Raw genomic sequence first — 13,130 nt, forward strand, 5'->3', positions numbered from 1 at the left:
TGTTGAGGGACTTTTATTGACCAGGATGCTTTGCACACACTATCCTTTTTAACTCTCAGAGCAACCCAAGGTGGCTGGGGACTATATCGCCATATTACACACGAGCAAACTGAGCTCCGGATTTGTACTAGGTTGGCCAAAAAGTTCACTCGGGTTTTTCCTAAGAGGACACAGCTGGTGAGCGGCACGGCTGTTTTTCACACCCAGCTTTGTCTGACTGCAAAGCCTGTGCTCCTCCGGCTCTGATATTCTGCCAAGACTACAGTGCATAGTTCTGCAGATTTCCTTCCCCGCTGGTCGGGCTTGTGACGGAGAGCGGTCTGCCAAGTCACTCACATGTCAATGACACTCCACTGCCAGGCTCAGCCGCCCAGTATTAAGGCACTTGAAACCAGACTTTCAAAAATATTCACTTCCTTCTGGCTCAAGAAAGTCAAAAGGCAGTTTTCATTTTTTGTGGCACTTACCTTTGGGTAGCTGAGTCACGTTGGGGGTCTTATGGGGGCTTTGGTGATGATATTAAGGGCTATCTCTAAGGATCTATGAAGCCCTCCTTGGAAGGAGGAACAGGAAAACAAACAACCATTTGTGAAAGGTAGAGTGGAGATATACCGACCCAGAAACCACGTTTCAGAATCAATCCATTCCTCGTGTTTCAAGGCCCCTCATACTGAAATGTCACCTCCTCTGGGAAGCCTTTGGGGACCTGCCTCTGCCCCAGGCTCATGAACTGCTCCCCCTACTGCCATTGGCACTGGCCTCTGTTCTCCTTCTCAGCACACAGCAATCAGAAGCGGAGTGTGCGCATATACACCTCTTTCTCTAAACTGTGAGCTCCTTGAGCAGAGCAGAGCTGGTCTAGACCGGTTCAGGCTTCTGCAAGTCTGTGGTATCCAGAGGAAGGGGTCCCAGGGAGAAGGAGTAGGCAGTGGGCTGGAAGGAGGCACCTTTGTCAGACTTCGCTTGGTGAGTCAGGGTCACATGGATTAGTCACAGGGGAGGGCTTTGAAAATCTTTATGGTGTCCTGGGACGGTCAACCTTGTCCACGTCACAGCCTGTGGATTTTCTGAGCACCCTGGATTTTTCTGAGCACCTTTAGTGTCTCCTCTGTGACCTTGTAACCGTCGTAGGACTTCACACACTCAATCTTTCATTCAGTAAGTACTTCTTGAGAGCCTGTTAGGGGCCAGGCACTGTGCTGGGTGCTGGGATCAGTAGTAAACAAAACTATCACAGCTCCTGTCCCGTGCAGCTTATAGACAAGGGGAAACGCTTACATTTGCCTGGACCGAAACAGTCTCCCCCAGCACACCCGGAGCTCCTTGAAGGAAGAGACTAAGTTGTATTGACTTTTTAACATTTTCATTTTATGTTTTAGTTTATTATGTAATTCACACCATAAAATTCACCCTTTTAAAGGGGACAGTTCAGTGGTTTTAGTATATTCACAAGGTTGTGCAGCCATCGCCACCATCTAATCGCAGATCATTTTCATCAGCCCCGCGATAAACTCCTTGCCCATTAGCAGTCATTTGCCACCTCCCCTGCCCCCAATCCCTGGAAACCACTAATCTACTTTCTGTCCTGTGGTTTTGCCTTTTCTAGACATTTCACATAAATGGGATCATGCAGCAATGTGGCCTTCTGTGTCTGGCTTTTTTCACTCAGTGTGATATTTCCAAGGTGTATCCACAGTGTAGCAATGATCAGGGCTCCATTCGTTTTTATGGCCAATAATACTCCACTCTGAATGTACCACCTTCTGTTTGTGCAGTCATTGGTGGCTGGATGGTTACAGTTACTTTTGTAGTTTGTACCTTGATGTCTTCCTCCTCCGTGTCACCTTGTCTTCTTGCTCTGTCTCTCCTCTGTCCATCCCTCCCTCCCTGTTCCTGCTTTCCTCTCTCAGATGCTTGTTATTCCACACCTACCACGTTATGGGCACTGTGATTAAACATCTCATAAATGTTCCAGTCTGAGGTAAATCAAAAGGCACTATTTAAAAATTTTTAAATAAATGCCTTATTTTAAAAGTTTTAGATGTATAGAAAAGTTGCTGAGATAGTAGAGAATTCCCATACGTCCATCCCCCAGTTTCCCCCATTGTTAACATCTTACCTACTGTGGTACATTTGTTCCAACTAAGTAGCCAGCACTGTTACCTTCCTATTAACTCAACTCTACACTTTATTCAGATTTCACTACTTTTTCCCTAACGTCCTTTTCCTGTCCCAGGATCCCATCCAGGACACTTCATTGCATTCAATTATCGTTGTCTCCTTAGGCCCCTCCGACCTGTGATGGTGTCTCAGGCTTCCCCTGTTTCTGATGACCTTGACGGTTTGGAGGACTGGTCAGGTTCTTGATAGAATGGCCCTAAGTTGGGGTTTGTCTGATGTTTTTCTCATGGTTAGACGGGGATTATGGGTTTTCTGGGGATGACCACTGAGGTGAATAAAGCCATCATTTTTAAATTGCTGAAAAGCCCTGGAACTAAGAAGTGAGACCAGATTTTTCAGGATTATTCAGAAAAACCAGGGAAACTTTACTTTGGAGACCTTCAAATGGTACAAGTGCTGTATGGAAGGATTCCCTGGTCTTTTCTCCAAAGAGAGTGGTATGCTGCCTATCCTCACGGTGGTGAAGAAATGAGCCTTCATCTGACAAACGCACACAGCTTGACATGTGTTCTTTCTCTCCTGTTGGCTCTAAAGTGGGACCTTTGGTGAGTCAAGCCCTCTCTCTTGGTGTCTGTAGGATTAGGAAGTTGCGACTGATGATCTCCAGGGCCTCTTCCCACTGTGACGGTTTATACTCTAAGAGATGACCCGTAAGTTCCCTGAACATCCGTCAAATCCCTAAGTTTGGCTCCCCATTCTTCCATATCAGTCCCAGCCTGTTGTATTCGGGTGGCATTTGTCTCCAGAGGATATACCCACCCCAACCCCATTTTAAAAACCTTCCTTGCAGACAAACATACTGGACAAACAAACCCCAGCCCTTTGCTGTGCGGATCTCCACTTTGAGGGGCTGGGGGAGCGTTCCAGGGCAGCAGTGCCCAGAGTGGGACCCTGGCCTCCCGGTTCCCCTGCTGACACAGCACAAGGCCCAGAGTGAGGAGGGTCACAGGCAGAGCTACACACCACACGACGCTGGACACTCTTCACCCCAAGGGGCTGTTTTGGTTCAGCAGCTCCTGTGGCTCGAGTAAGTTAATCACTGATGCTGAGAGATTAATTTGTAACTGGACAGCAGACAAGATAGTTCAGGCTCCGGTGGGGCGGCACTGAACTGTGGCATGGGCATTTCTCAGAAGACGCCTGCTCCACAGCTTGGCGCGGACGCTGAGAACTTCAGATCCACACCGGTTCCTACGGGCCACCTCCCTTTCCCTCCAAAGTGGGGGGAAATGTGCCCAGGACTCTCCCTTCCTCTCTGCAGCATATTCGCGGGTCTTAGAAAACCTGTCCAGGCAACAGCCAGCCTCAGTAGAAAAGTCCAGTTTAAAAAGTCCACTTAAGGGGGAGCACGTGCCTGCCAGCCCAGCTGAGGCCCGTGGACCAAACCGTGCAGGAGGGGAGAAGAGGACGGAACGAGCAAGGAGAGAGGAGGCAGTGGAAAGATGTGGAAGGATGGATGGGAGCCCAGGGTGGGGGCGAGAGATGGTTCCTACAGCCTGAAGCCCCCGGCTCGTGGACTGCGGCCACTCCAGGAAAGGCAGGTCATTGAGGGTCTGCCCTCCCATCCCATGTGCATCCCCTCCGTCATTTCCAGTCTTAGCCCACCGCCCCCATTCTGGGTCCAGGAAAGACAGGTGAATCATGATGTGCAGGTCCCCCTGCGGCCTGACCGTCATGCTCCAGTCATCACTTCTTTATCAAGTAAGATGACCCTTTGTTGCCATACTGGACACCCATGGCCATAGCTGCTGGCTGCGGATGCCGCCATTTTGTCAGCTTCAGCAATCTCTTATTTCTAGCCAGGACAACTTGGAGTTCTTAAGTCAAGCCTATTTATCAAGGAAGGCCCTGGCAATACTGCCCTCATGGCACTGGGCTCAGAAGGCTATTCTATAAGGCCACAGTCTCCATAGAGAAAGAAGATAAGAAAAGAAGGTAAATGGAACCAAAAATAGGAATGGGGCCTGCATTAAAAGGGGGTGCAGGGTTTCCCTGGTAGCGCAGTGGTTGAGAGTCTGCCTGCTGATGCAGGGGACACGGGTTCGTACCCTGGTCCGGGAAGATCCCACATGCCGCGGAGCGGCTGGGCCCGTGAGCCATGGCTGCTGAGCCTGCGCGTCCAGAGCCTGTGCTGCGCAACGGGAGAGGCCACAGCAGTGAGAGGCCCGTGTACCGCAAAAAAAAAAGGGGGGGGTGGTGCAGAAGAACTTCTCTGTGGGTTGCTGAAATGTGGGCTCCCCACCCAGAAGTTTCTGGGAGCCCAGTTAAGTAGTGGGTGATTTGTGCTTGGTTTTCTACCAGGAGCCCGAACTCCTGTCATTTTGGTTCAATCCCACTGCCCTTACCCATGAGCGTGCCTCACGCGGTCTCCGGTCTCTGTTTTTGTTCATGCTGTTCCTTTGACCCAGAAGCCTTTCTCTCCTTTCTCCATGTCACTCACTTTGATCAAGACCTGGCTGAGGTGTCATTTCCACCAGAAAACCTTCCGTGAGCCTTCAGGTGGGCCCTCGGCTCCTGCGCTTTGGTATCTTCGGTTCCTTACACCTATTGGCAACAACACCTGTGGATTCTCAACCCTAATAGGCAGCTTGGCATCACCTGGGGCACCTTGTTAAACATACAAATCCTAGATGCCCAAGTCTCTTGGGGTGAACTTGTAAAGCTGTATTTTTATTGGTCTTCATGTGTGTTTTGGATGCCAGGCCAGGGTTGGGTGTATCTTCTCTAGTCTCTGTCCCCTAGGCCTGGGCACAGGGCTTAGGTCATGGAGACTGCATGTCTCTGAGCCCAAACAGGAAGGGCTGCAAAAGTGCAAGACCCCCGCCCTTTCATTCACACAATTTCCATCCTTTTTTTGTTCCTGCTTTGTGCCCCGGACGCTGCGCTGGCGATCCAAGAGCAAAGCCCAACACAATCTGCCTCGTACAGCTGATGGTCTGGCCGGGGAGACAGAGGTGAATCAAACTACTTACACACATCTTATTGCAAAGTGCCACATGAACCTTATAGAGGAAAAACAAAGCTGTTCTGAGAATTTACACCAGGGACTCTGGCATCAGCTGGGAGGTCAGGGAAGCCTGGGCTGAACCCTAAATGAGGGTTAGTGGAGGACAGGGGTAGTGGGGAGCAGTCTCACTGGGTTCTTTCAAGTGCTCTTTTGGAAGCCGACTGCGAGGCATTGGGGGTCCATGCCCCTCCAGACACTAAGATGGTCTCCAGAAGGAGCTTCTCCTCACACCCACCCCAGGACCCCACCTTCACTTCTGCTTTTCTGCAGTATCCTCTTGCCATGAGCCTCTGGAAGATGATGTATTCTAAGCAGAGGAAAGGCCTATTTCTCCAGGCTGGAGGCTGTCTGCTAGCATCAACGCTGCCATTGCTGAATTCCCAAGAGGTGCGCCTCCCTTTGACCTGACGTAATCTCGTACTGGGCACGTGGCTTGGCTAGTGGAGGGCAGGCTCTCCTCCAACGTCCCTCCCCTCTCAACAGTGGAGCACCTTGTGCAGTGAACAATGTGGACAACCTTCTGTGGTGGCCTTGCTGCTGTCTCGAGCAGGACGTTCTGGCTTCTTGGTTCTCCCTCGTAGCTGGAAGATTCCTTTATCCCAGAAGGAGATAATTACATCTTCTGTGGCCATAACTCTGTTTGGACATTTAGACAAAAATTTATATGTATTTTCTGGAGGACTGGGTGTTTCTCTTACCTAAATTGAAAAGAGGCTTCTTTTAAATAGGATCCAAGAGAGTTCTTTCATATGGTAATTCACATACACTTTGGCTGATAAGCCCTAGACTTGGCAGAAGGTTCAAAGCAGAAATTGTGTTCACATGAGGCACATGGATGCTTTTTGATCTGATTTGCTTTTAGCCGCTGACGTTGGGATAATTTTGGCCTCAAAAACCTGGTAAAATGAGATCCTTTTTAAACAAAGTCTGAACCACCTAGAGTGAGTGGAGGAGTCCTTATACATTGGGAGCTGGGAAAATAAGCATCTTCTGGTGGAAGATAACCCTCATCACACGAAGGCCACGCTGGAGTGGCCCTGGAGGGGCACCTCATCCAGATCCTTCCTTTTCCCAGTGGGGAAACTGAGGCTCGGAGAGAGAATGTGGACTGGCTTAGGTCACACAGTGCGTGGCAGAGCCAGGCTGACCCCTGACAGGCACTTCTTTCTGCACCTGCACCTTGTTGATGGCCAGCAGTGACCAGTGTGAGGATGGAAGGAGCTATGTGGGTGACCGTGTGTATGGGAAAGTGAGAAGGGGACATGTGGGCTGGAAGACAGGGTGTCTCACCAAGTCCAGTGCGGTCCCTCCTCTTTCAGATATGGGAAGCTGCTTTTCCTATGTAAGAAGGGTTAGGGCTAAGCATCACCTACAGGAGAGAGCGCTAGGAATACAGTGGGAACTGGGAAGGAAAAGAGAAAGAGGGAAGTTCATCTTACAGACACCAGAGAATATACAAGTGAACCACGTGCCATGCCACTGTTTCACAAATGACCGTAATACTGGTTTGGGTTGGGGGAGGGTTGGGTGTCAAAGTGACATCCTACCTCGGGTACCATATCTTTCCATGTCTGACATGTGTGAAAACACTTTCAGTTGTAAAGATAAGTTGAACTTACTGAGCACCCACTAGCTGAGCAACCTAGTGGGTGCTCAGTAAATGGTAGAATCTCTCAGTAGAGATCCTGCTAAGGAAAGGGAGAGAGGAAGGGAACATGTTCTCTCCTTCAATTCCCTTAACGATGCTTTCAGGAGGTATGATTCTCCCCACCTAACAGATGAGGAAACAGAAAGGATAAGTTTCCTGCCCAAGTCACACAGCTCAACAGCAGTGAAACTCGGCTCCCCTGGTTGTGAGCTATTTCCACCAGTGTAACTCCCATCAGCTTCAGCTGACAATTCCTCCCCCTGCCTCCAGGCCCTGCCACCTCTCCCTGGTGGACATGTAGCAGATATGGTCCCTAAATTCGAGTGCATTCGAGTAGAGGTGTGGTGCCTTGTGCATAAGCTTTGATTTGGGGGGGACATGTGTTGGTGGCTCAAACATTTGAGAATGCTGGAAATGGGAGTCTTTCCCAAAAATGCAAGATCAGTGGACATTGTGGGACATACCTGGGTTTGTTTTTTATTCCAAGACCAGCTTGTTTTCCATAGGCCCAAGCTCCATCAGCAGGCCAGGACCCTGTTCTGATTCAGACTTAGAAAGTCAGCACACACATCCGCAGTTGAGGTTGCTCCTGCTTGCGCCTGAGAAATCCTGGGATCCCCTTTCCTTCTCTTGTCTCCTGGTTCCTCTGCTTCTGGTGATGAGGCAGGGACAGCTTGGAACAAAGACCTTCATCATTTCTGTTGTGAAACTGTCCTAAGATTAGGCAACTGTGAATTTTTCATCAATATTCATTTCTCTAGTGGATTTCAACAAGATTAACTCTAAAAAATAAAAATTAACATTTCCATTCCCCGTGAAGGGTACTGGTGAATATGGAAAGAAAAATTCTTTTTTTAAAAATTAATTTATTTATTTGGCTGTGTCAGATCTTAGTTGTAGCACATGGGATCTTCGTTGCGGCATGTGGGATCTTTCGCTGTGGTGTGCAGGCTTAGTTGCCCTGTGGCACGTGGGATCTTAGTTCCCCAACCAGGGATCGAACCCATGTCCCCTGCATTGGAAGGCAGATTCTTAACCACTGGACCACCAGGGAAGTCCCGGAAAGAAAAATTCTAAAGGTGAAATTGTCTAACTCTGAAGGGCACATGCAGGAGTCCTGACCAGGCTGGGAATGAGGAGACCTACATTTTGGTCCTGACTCCCTCCTGCTGCCTGTGTGTCTTGGGCAAGTTGCTTAACCTCTCTGGGCCTCCATGCTTGTTAAGGACTCTTTCAGTGCAAATATTTTATGGTTATAAACAGGGAGAGAATCATCTCAATAACGTAGTTCCTTTGTAGTACTGACTTTTACACATTCACCATGGAGGATGATACCTGATGTTTAGAATTTTCTCTTGGCTGGAACAGGGACTTGAGTTCTTTCCAACTGTGGCCCTAAGTCTGTGGGTTTGGTAGGCCCATCAGGCTGTAGAGTCACATGCATTTTACATTGTAAAAATATTTCTCGTTTGCTCAAAATAAAATCCTGGAGGTGAAATGGTGTTTCCAAATTCCACTGAATTGTAGCCTCAGAACTAGAGCTGGACCATGTGGTCCAAACTCCTCAGTTTATAAGTGTGAAGGCCCAGAGTCAAGGAGGAAGTACCCCAGGATTCCTGGAGACTTTAAACAGAACTGGAGCTAGAACCTGGGTACCATCACACCCAATCTAGTGCTTTGCTTGTGTCCTCTCTGTATGCATAAAATTGAATAAAAACCAGTTGGAAGAGTAAAGGATTATAAATATCAGACCATAATCTTTTTTTTTTTTTTTTTTTTTTTTTTGCGGTACGCGGGCCTCTCACTGTTGTGGCCTCTCCCGTTGTGGAGCACAGACTCCAGACGCGCAGGCTCAGCGGCCATGGCTCACGGGCCCAGCCGCTCCGCGGCATGTGGGATCTTCCCGGACCGGGGCACGAATCCGTGTCCCCTGCATCGGCAGGCGGACTCTCAACCACTGGGCCACCAGGGAAGCCCCAGACCATAATCTTAAGAACAACTTTAATCCATGTAAATACAGGCACAGAGATTTTTATTTATATTTTCATTTGAACATGCATCAAAACCCTGCAGTCTTCAAACACCACTATGGACATTCTATTTGCATTTCCTGAAGCCACCCCAGTGAGCAGCTCTGAAATAAATTAAGAAGAGTGGTCAAGCCTGAATGCACACCGAGGTTTCCATGTGCTCAGCTCAGCAGATTCAGGTATGACCCCTACAGAGCTTGGACTCTGAACTGGCACTAACATTCTCTACGCTCAATGACCATTTCACACAATGAATTCATCTGTGTAATTGTGCTTAGCTGTCCCAAGATTAACTCCATGTTTGCATGAAGATCAAAATGCTTACTTTAAAAAGTTTGGTTTTCTTCCATTTCTGTCTTATCTGGGGAGGTATGCATGCTTGGAATTTCTTGGGCTTTTCTTTTTCAGATCTATTCTAGGGATTGAGAATGTGAGGGCAAGTGTATGTGTGTGCGGTGGTGGGGTGACTTACCTTTTATTGTTCTGTTTTTGAAACAACAATCGGCAATCATTCTTCACTGTTTTGATGTCCTCTTGTCAAAGGCAACCCAGAACACTGGGATCTTAAAGTGGGTAACAGCATTCTTGATTGCCCCCATGCCTAGATCCTACATTAGTTAGGATTCTAGAATTCTGCTTTATTAAAATTTTTATCCTGGGTTACAATTTATGTAAAGAGAACACATCAGAAGTATGCATCTTGGTACACTTTTATATATGCATATACTTCTGCTTTGCTTATACCTTCAGTTATTGTTTGGTACCAATTGGTAGTGAAATATCCATTGAGTTTTTCCAAAGACTGCTGCATCCACCTGGGGAGGAGGCTGACATTTGGAGCTGCTGGAAGGTGGTGGTGTGACTGGAATCAAGAGGACTTGCTTTCCACTGTTTCACCTCACTTGCACTCCAGCCACAAGTTCTGGGAGGAATATTGGAAGGCACACTGCACTTTCTCTCGCAATGGGGATCAGCAGGGAAGAGGGAGACGTTTGAATGGGGTGGGGTGTTTCCACTTAATCATTACCACCGCTGACATCAATGAAAACTAAGTAATGCAGATCATCCGCATGGGCTCCTACAATGAGTGGAAAGGAGGCCAGATTCTTAGTAAGTGCTACAGTGAGGTAGGGGATGGACAGAATACAAAACTGAGTGGGGGACGCAGGGTGGCTTGCATTTCAGCTTCAGGATACAATTGATTTTTGTGGTGGAAGGGTCCAAATTGCCCTGGCTATTTCAAAACAACGTCAGGAGAGGAGCAGTTGTGTTTTCCAGCACCCCGGTGGTTGCCCAGGACACGAGGCAGCCTTGAGGACAAATATGTCCCTCCCTGAAATAGGAAGCCAACTATTTACTTATACAAATAACACTATAAAAGGGCTTTAGAAGTTGAGCTGCAGCTCCTGAGCTTTGACCAGCCCCTAGATTTGTCTCAAAAGCCTCCTTCCGGAGGAAGGAAAGTCCTGAGGCTCTCAGGTCGAGCACTGGCTCAAACAACAATTTAAATCAAGCAGAGCCTCCACTGTCTCCAAGTTGCACCTGCCCAAGCAAACACCCTCAAGACAGCTTCCAAACAAAGATGACAATATTACCATCTCAACCTGAACGTGCATCACAACTCGGTTTCAAAATTCGTTGTGTGAAATTAAAAAAAAAAAGTTTTTATAATAAAATTCACGTTTAAATCCTATGATTTTTCATCGTATTCACTTCTTTACATCCCCTCAATTCTTGTCCCCTTCCTTTATCACACTCCTTTGGCAATATCACAACCCTGGTTAGATCTGACTCTCTGCTCACTTAGCACCTGACCCCATGTACCTGAATGAAGTTCGAGAAAAATGCTCAGCTAGGCTGGCAGCTCACACTTTAGATTCATGACCTCAAACCTTGATGGCTCCTTAGTGCTGCCAGGCAATCATATATTGGCATATCCCACTCATCAGTATTTGTTGAATGAATGCATTAAACAAATGAATTTTATTTAGGGTCCCATGGATGCTACAGTTCTCCCTGTCCAAGTTTAAAAGAGAATTTTATTTTAAAAACTTTTTTTTTTAAGTGAGCACTGACCTTGGACGCAGAAGACTTGTATTCCAGGCCTAGCCCTGCTGCTTACTAGCTGGGAAACCCTAAGCAAGTTACCCTTCCTCTCTGGGACTCAGTCTCCTCTATGAGTGAGGCAGCTGGACCAGGACGCTAGCAGATGGAGAGTCTCTCTAGATGTCGGTTGAGTGAGATGAGGTCCCTACCTTCTGCCAAAGTTCACAGATCCATGATTCTTCCTTGAGCCAAGCAAGCCCACAGCTGGGTGTCAATCAGGAGAGGGAGAAGTGAGGTCACTGACATTTAATTAGGAAGCAAGGAGAAACACTTGCAGGAGGACCCTTCTCTTCTTTATTGGTCTCTGATTTTAGTTTCTGGTCCTGCAGCTGGAAAGAGATTCCAAAGTAAACAAACCTCTCATGATAAAAGCAAACAGTGACTTTGGTTCTGAGCAAACTTCAGATGGAGTGCAGCGAGAGGTGACACTGGACTGGGATTTAGGGACCCGAATGTAACCCAACTCTGTCACTGGTCATCGGTCCCACCCTCCTCTTGGGCCTCAGTTTCCTCTCTGTATAATGAGTGAATTTAAGTGTCCTAAGCTTTTATCTGGCCTCCACCATTTCTGAGCACTGGTGGCATCTTTTCGCCCTTTTAAACTTGCCTGGCCTGTTTCAGATCAGAACTGGCACAGTATCAGCAAGTTTATGGTTTTATAAGCCGCAAAACATGCTTTGCAAATAAATGATGAAGGCATTGGAGTATTGCATGGAAACACCAAAGTCTTGAACAAGGTAGGACTTTGGAATTGTAAGAGGAATGGAAAGGCGTTCATGGTAGAAACACCTGTCCTTGACCTTAAAACCAGATGGACAAGTGGCCACAGACTGAGGGAGATCCACTGGTGCTAGGAATACTGTCTGGCACTTTCCCCCAGGGTGTGGTATAGTGGGCAGTTTGGGTGCTACCTGGGCAAATGATTAAAAACAAATCAAAGTCTCCAGTGAGAAGATCGCTTCAATTATCTTTCAATCTTTCTGATTCATGGGGTCTGTTGATGAGCTAGGACATTTTAATAACTCTCAAAACTTTGCTAATCTGTCCCTTTCTCCCTGACAACACTCTCCCCTCTGCCCCCACTTTTTATTAAACAGAGAGAAAAAAGGGCTCAAGCTCAGAATCTTTACCAGTCTAGAATTTGGTAATTTGTTTTGCTTTATTGTATTTATTTTTATGGTTAGGTCTCATGAATAGAAAGTGGTATTATTTTTTAATTTTAGAGTAGTTAAAATTTTATCTTAAAATACATGTAGTTAAGTTTAAAAAACTGAGTTAGTTTCTATAAAATTGTTAAGGAATAATGTGTGTTCTACACAGATACTACAACATAGGGCAGGTGGTCTCTGGGGTTTGGTAGGTGGCATTCCCCAGTCCAAACTGGCATCATTCAGATAGGGGAAGTTCTTCTGGACACCACAATAGTGCTTATAATGCCATTTATATTTACTGGTAACTCAGTTTTTGGTCTTTTTGTTTTCTTTTTAAATAAATGTGTACTTTTTCCTGATCACTTTGTGTAAAACTTGGAACTACACAAAAACATGTAGAATAAAAGGACAAAATATTTTTTAAAATATATGGAATAGAATGAAAAATCACTCGTCTCTCTACTCAGAAATAACCACGCCTAATACATTGGAAAATTTTTCTTCCTTAGTGTACCAACAGAGCTGTTATTAAAACATATGCATTAAATTTTGTAGCCTATTTTATTTCCTTAACATTATAACATAAATGTGTCCCCACACCATTCAAAACTCTTCATAAACATTTTAAATGGTTGTAAGGTCTTTAACATAGAGAGGTCCCATAGTGGATTTAACTATTGCCCAGCTGTTTTACATCTGGGTTATTTCCAGTTCTGTCCATTAAAATGTTGTGATGGATAGCTTTATGAATCTCTATTTGCCTGCATTTTTTTTTTATTTCTTTGTTTAATTTTTATTAGAGTATAGTTGATTTACAATGTTGTGTTAGTTTCAGGTGTACAGCAAAGTGAATCAGTTATACATATACATATATCCACTCTTTTTTTTTTTTTTTTTTGTGCTACGTGGGCCTCTCACTGTTGTGGCCTCTCCTGTTGCGGAGCACAGGCTCCGGATGCGCAGGCTCAATGGCCCTGGCTCACGGGCCCAGCCGCTCCGCGGCACGT

At 46.6% G+C, this 13,130-nt stretch overlaps 1 protein-coding gene across 8 annotated transcripts in view; it reads right to left on the reverse strand.

Annotated features, from left to right (window-relative positions):
- Nucleotides 1–13,130, reverse strand: part of HNF1B (HNF1 homeobox B) — a 176,133-nt gene that overhangs the window by 156,645 nt on the left and 6,358 nt on the right. For all 8 annotated transcript variants that reach the window (XM_067716480.1, XM_067716479.1, XM_067716486.1 and 5 more), the window contains exon 2: nucleotides 11,122–11,301. The gene's annotated coding sequence lies outside the window, so the exon portion shown is untranslated. The remainder of the gene's footprint in view (nucleotides 1–11,121; nucleotides 11,302–13,130) is intronic.

Source organism: Pseudorca crassidens, chromosome 19 (assembly GCF_039906515.1).
Source record: "Pseudorca crassidens isolate mPseCra1 chromosome 19, mPseCra1.hap1, whole genome shotgun sequence".
In the NCBI taxonomy this organism is placed as follows: Eukaryota; Metazoa; Chordata; class Mammalia; order Artiodactyla; family Delphinidae; genus Pseudorca; species Pseudorca crassidens.